Here is a 6000-nt window from a genome sequence, read left to right as displayed (position 1 = left end):
CGATACGACCATAGTGGGCCAGATCTCGAATAACGACGAGTCAGAATACAGGCGGGAGATAGAGAACCTAGTGGAGTGGTGTAGCGACAACAATCTCTCCCTCAATGTCAGCAAAACTAAAGAGCTGGTCATTGACTTCAGGAAGCAAAGTACTGTACACACCCCTGTCAGCATCAACGGGGCCAAGGTGGAGATGGTTAGCAGTTTCAAATTCCTAGGGGTGCACATCTCCAAAAATCTGTCCTGGTCCACCCACGTCGGCGCTACCACCAAGAAAGCACAATATCACCTATACTTCCTCAGGAAACTAAGAAAATTCGGCATGTCCACATTAACCCTTACCAACTTTTACAGATGCACCATAGAAAGCATCCTATCGGGCTGCATCACAGCCTGGTATGGCAACTGCTCGGCCCAGGACCGCAAGAAACTTCAGAGAGTTGTGCACGCCGCCCAGTCCATCACACAAACCTGCCTCCCAGCCATTGACTCCATCTACACCTCCCGCTGCCTGGGGAAAGCGGGCAGTATAATCAAAGATCCCTCCCACCCGGCTTACTCACTCTTCCAACTTCTTCCATCGGACAGGAGATACAGAAGTCTGAGAACACGCACGAACAGACTCAAAAACAGCTTCTTCCCCACTGTCACCAGACTCCTAAATGACCCTCTCATGGACTGACCTCATTAACACTACACCCCTGTATGCTTCATCCGATGCCAGTGCTTATGTAGTTACATTGTATATGTTGTGTTGCCCTATTATGTATTTTCTTTTATTTCCTTTTCATGTATTTAATGATCTGTTGAGCTGCTCGCAGAAAAATAATCCAATCCAACTCTTAGAGTGCATTATTCTTAGAGTGCAGTATTTTTTGAGCGCAGTAGTCTTAAGAGTAGTATTATTAGAGTGCGGTAATCGTAGAGTGCAATATTCTTAGAGTGCGGTATTGTTTTAGACTGCGGCATTCTTAGAGTGCGTGATTCATTTGAAAAAATATATTTTTAATAGCCATATTATCATAATTTACGCCATAGAAAAAAAAAGAAACAACCAAACAACCCCAGCAATATAAAACCTAGAACTTCAACTCATAAATCAAAAACAAAAAACAAAGAAGCCCCCCCTCCCTTTCTCCCGCCTTAGCATTCAATGGCAACCAATGCCCGAAAGTACAAGATAAACAAACCCCAAAAATTGTAGAACCCCTCCTTCAGCTCAAACTTCACCTTCTCCAGGGTCAAAAACTCCAGCAGGTCCCCCCGCCACGCCGAGACACATGACGGAGAAGCTGACCTCCACCCCAACAAGACCCGCCTATAAGCATTCAGCGAGGTCAAGGCTAAAATGTCTGCCCCTGCACCCACCTGCAACTTGGGCTGGTCCGCACCCCCCCACGAAAATGGCCTCTTGGGGACCAGGTTCCACATCCATATGCAACACCCGCAAGATAGTGCTAAATACCTCCCTCCAATACCTTCCCAGTTTCGGGCAGGACCAAAAAATATGAACATGGTCTGCGGGGTCCCTCCCACACCGCTCACAAACATCCTCCACCCCCTCAAACTTTTGACCCATCCTTGATTTTGTGAGCTGTGCCATATGCGTGACCTTCAGCTGCATCAGAGGAAGGTTGTCCCACCTTGACAAATTGGCCTCCACCATCCCCACCAAACTAGTAAAATTATATCTTCAGAGCCCATCCCAGTCCCGCACCACCTGCACCCCCAAGTGTGATGTTCCTTGTATAGTTCTCCAAGATAGCTAAAAGTTGTGTTTACAAAGAACATCAAGCTAGTTTATTTTACACTACTTTAAATAGTTCGCACACTCTACTAAATAATAGCTAATAAAACAACAGTATTAAATCTATGCTACAGTAATCTATAATGTCTTTCGAATACAACTATCACTCTATCTCAACCTCTCACTATCCTTCTCCTTAACCTTTTCCCAGAATGCTTAGAGATGCAGCCTTTTATAAGACTACTCAGTATTGCTATCTAGTGTTAAGATAAATGAACATCACCTTGCTAACCCTTTACTCTTCTTAGATTATGCATAGCATTACATCCCCCCTTTTTTTAGACATTTGTACAGTACAAAAAGGAAAATATAAGTAATGATATTACATGATACATTGATATGTATGCCAAAAGTTAACAAGTGAGTCAAAATTAGTTAAAATGTTTTACAAATTAAGTCTTTCAGGTTTCTTTCTGATTATTGATGATCTCCTCAATCCAGTCGACTGAGTTGCAGATGTTTTCAATGTCTTCTGGAAGTCACCTTGTTCATCATCAGGTCCAGTAGTAGTATGTAATAAATTACCATGAAACTTAATACATGGAAATAAAGTTTGAATTAAAATGAAAATCGCTTATTGTCACAAGTAGGCTTCAAATGAAGTTACTGTGAAAAGCCCCTAGTCGCCACATTCCGGCGCCTGTTCGGGGAGGCTCTTACGTGAATTGAACCGTGCTACTGGCCTGCCTTGGTCTGCTTTCAAAGCCAGCGATTTAGCCCTGTGCTAAAAGAAGACTTGACTTTCAAAAGAGCACGTTGGTTTCTTCTTAGAACAGAACCATCAGTCGCTTTAACAATATAACAATATAAGAGTGAGGTGCTGGTTGACGTATGACCTTAACTAAGTCAGACCAAACCCCAGTGGGAATCTCACTAGATCACCTGAATCAAGTGGTTCCAGCGATTTTGCATGTTCGTTGTAGCACACTCCCCTCTCCCAATTTATGACTATTCAGGTAGTAATCTGCCTTCCTGTTTTTACTTCCAAAGTGAATAACCTCACACTTATCCAAATTATACTGCATCTGCCATTGATTTGCCCACTCGCCCAACCTGTCCAGATCATGCTGTAGGATCTCTGCATCCTCGTCACAGTTCACCCTCTCATCTAACTTGGTATCACCTGCAAACATTGAGATGTTACATTTTATTCCCTCATCCAAATCATTAATATATATTGTGAATAGTTGGGGTCCCAGCACCGATCCCTGTGGCACCCCACTAGTTACTGCCTGCCAATTTGAAAAGGACCCATTAATTGCTACTCTTTGTTTCCTCGCTACCAGCTAATTTTCTACCCACCTCAATACGCTTCCCCCAATCCCATGAGCTTTAATTTTGCACAATAATCTCTTATGCGGGACTTTGTCAAGCGCCTTCTGAAAGTCCAAGTATACCACATTGACTGGCTCCTCCTAGTCAACTGTACTGGTTACATCTTCAAAGAATTCCAACAGATTTAATTTTTTTTAAATAATCTTTATTGTCACAAGTAGGCTTACATTAACACTGCACATTCCGGCGCCTGTTCGGGTACACAGAGGGAGAATTCAGAATGTCCAAATTATCTAACAGCACGTCTTTTGGGATTTGTGGGAGGAAACCGGAGCACCTGGAGGAAACCCACGCAGACACGGGGAGAATGTGCAGACTCCGCACAGACAGTGAACCAAGCTGGGAATCAAACCTGGTACCCTGGTGCTGTGAAGCCATAGTGCTAACCACTATGCTACTGTGCTGCCAGTTGATTCGTTGTATTCTTGGAGTCATATCATTCAAATCTTTCTTGATTATATGAACAAGTGGTCGGTGATTTGTTTCATCCATGAACATTGGACGTCCATACATGTGGTCATAGAATTTCTGTTTTGCCGTAAGCAAACCTAAACACTCTTTCTCGATCTGAGCGTAATGTTGCTCTGTGGTGGTCATAGATCTGGATGTAGATGCAATGGGTCTCCCAAAAGCATCATCATTCTTTTGAAGGAGAACTGCCCCAATCTCATCGCATCTGTGGAAATTTTAATTTCTCGCCCAGGGTCAAAGAAGGAAAGGACAGGTTTGGTGGTCAGTGCTGACTTGAGATCAGACCATTCTTATGTGTGCTCTGCAGTCCATGAGAAGAAAGTGTTCTGCCTTATGAGGTGACGCAAGGCAGTTGTTCGTGAAGCAAGTTTGGGGATGAATTTTCCTAAGAAATTCACTACACAAAGGAATCTCAGAACTGCTTTTTTATCTTCTGGGATGGACATCTTCTGGATAGCAGCAATCTTATCATCATCTGGTTGCACACCGTGTTCTGATATTTGGTCACCCAGAAATTTTGACGTTGAGATACCAAAGTTTCACTTAGACCGATTAAGCTTCGATCTGTATTTGTGTATTCTCTGTAACACTTGCAGGAGTCGTGCACTGTGTTCTTTAAAAAAAAAAAAAAAAATTTTTATTAAAGGTTTTCATAAAATATCGATAACAAAATGAGAAAGAAAAAAGAACCCAACAGGGTTAAGTACAAAACACAATCTAAAAAAGCAATCCCCAAACCCCTCCCCCCCCGCACATAAATAATAAATTAACATTAACACCCCGCCTTAACACAACAGGTGTATACACCCCCTCAGACCCTCCAGTGTAAATAACATAAACAAAAATAAAGTAAACCCCCCACCCCGAGCTGCTGCTGCCATTAACCAATGTCTATCGTTCTGCCAAAAAGTCTAAGAACGGTTGCCACCGCCTAAAGAACCCTTGTACCGACCCTCTCAAGGCGGATTTCACCCTCTCCAACTTAATGAACCCTGCCATATCGCTGATCCAGGATTCCACGCTTGGGGGCCTCGCATCTTTCCACTGAAGGAGAATCCTTTGCCGGGCTACCAGGGACGCAAAGGCCAGAATTCCGGCCTCTTTCGCCTCCTGCACTCCCGGCTCCTCTGCCACCTCAAATATTGCGAGCCCCCAGCCCGGTCTGACCCTGGATCCTACCACCCTCGACACCGTCCTCGCTACGCCCTTCCAAAATTCCTCCAGCGCTGGGCATGCCCAGAACATATGGGTGTGATTTGCTGGGCTCCCTGAGCACCTAACACACCTGTCCTCACCCCCAAAGAACCTGCTCATCCTTGTCCCGGTCATGTGTGTCCTGTGCAGCACCTTAAACTGTATGAGGCTGAGCACGAAGAGGAAGAATTCACCCTCCCTAGGGCATCTGCCCACGTCCCCTCTTCGATCTCCTCTCCCAACTCCTCCTCCCACTTACCTTTCAACTCCACCACCGAGGCCTCCTCCTCCTCCTGCATCACCTGGTAAGTTTCCGAGATCTTCCCCACTCCCACCCACCCTCCCGAGAGCACCCTGTCCTGTACTGTGTGTGGCAGTAGCCGCGGAAATTCCACCACCTGCTGTCTGGCAAACGCCCTTACCTGTAAGTACCTGAAGGTGTTCCCCGGGGGGGAGTCCGTACTTCTCTTCCAGCTCATCCAAGCTCGCGAACTTCCCGTCCACAAACAGGTCCCCCAACTTTCGTATCCCTGCCCTGTGCCTCCCCGAAAACCCTCCACCTGTTCTTTCTGGGGCAAACCGGTGGTTCCCCCGTAATGGGGTCCACGCCGAGGCCCCAACTTCCCCCCTATGCCCCCAAAGTTTGAGGGCCGCCACCACCACCGGGCTCATGGTATTCCTCCTTGGAGGGAGCGGAAGCGGCATCGTTGCCAGCGCCCCCAGATTCGTACCCACACAGGACGCCGTCTCCAGCCACTTCCATGCAGCCCCCTCCCCCTCCATCACCCACTTGCGCACCATCGTCGCATTGGCGGCCCAATAGTACCCACAGAGGTTGGGCAGCACGAGCCCCCCCTATCTCTACTCCGCTCCAGGAACATCCTTCTCACCCTCAGAGTCCCTCGCGCCCACACAAACCCCATTATACTCCTGTTAACCTGCCTGAAAAAAGCCTTCGGGATAAACACGGGGAGGCACTGGAACAGGAACAAAAACCTTGGGAGCACCGTCATTTTGATTGACTGCACCCTACCCGCCAAGGACAGCGGCAACGTGTCCCACCTCTTGAACTCCTCTTCCATTTGCTCCACCAGCCTTGTAAAGTTAAGCCTATGCAGGGCCCCCCAGCTCCTGGCCACCTGGACCCCCAAATATCTGAAGCTCCTCTCCGCCCTTTTTAGTGGGAGCTCGCC

The 6000-nt window shown here is 46.7% G+C and overlaps 1 long non-coding RNA gene across 1 annotated transcript in view; it reads right to left on the bottom strand.

Annotated features, from left to right (window-relative positions):
* Positions 1-3265: 3265 nt before the first annotated feature.
* LOC140429627 (uncharacterized) overlaps positions 3266-6000 on the bottom strand; it is a 114288-nt gene continuing 111553 nt past the window's right edge. The window contains exon 2 of the long non-coding RNA XR_011949147.1: positions 3266-4226. This is a non-coding gene — a long non-coding RNA (uncharacterized lncRNA). The remainder of the gene's footprint in view (positions 4227-6000) is intronic.

The sequence above is a fragment of the Scyliorhinus torazame genome, chromosome 1 (genome assembly GCF_047496885.1).
Source record: "Scyliorhinus torazame isolate Kashiwa2021f chromosome 1, sScyTor2.1, whole genome shotgun sequence".
NCBI lineage: Eukaryota > Metazoa > Chordata > Chondrichthyes > Carcharhiniformes > Scyliorhinidae > Scyliorhinus > Scyliorhinus torazame.
This window is presented reverse-complemented; position numbering and strand designations above follow the sequence as displayed.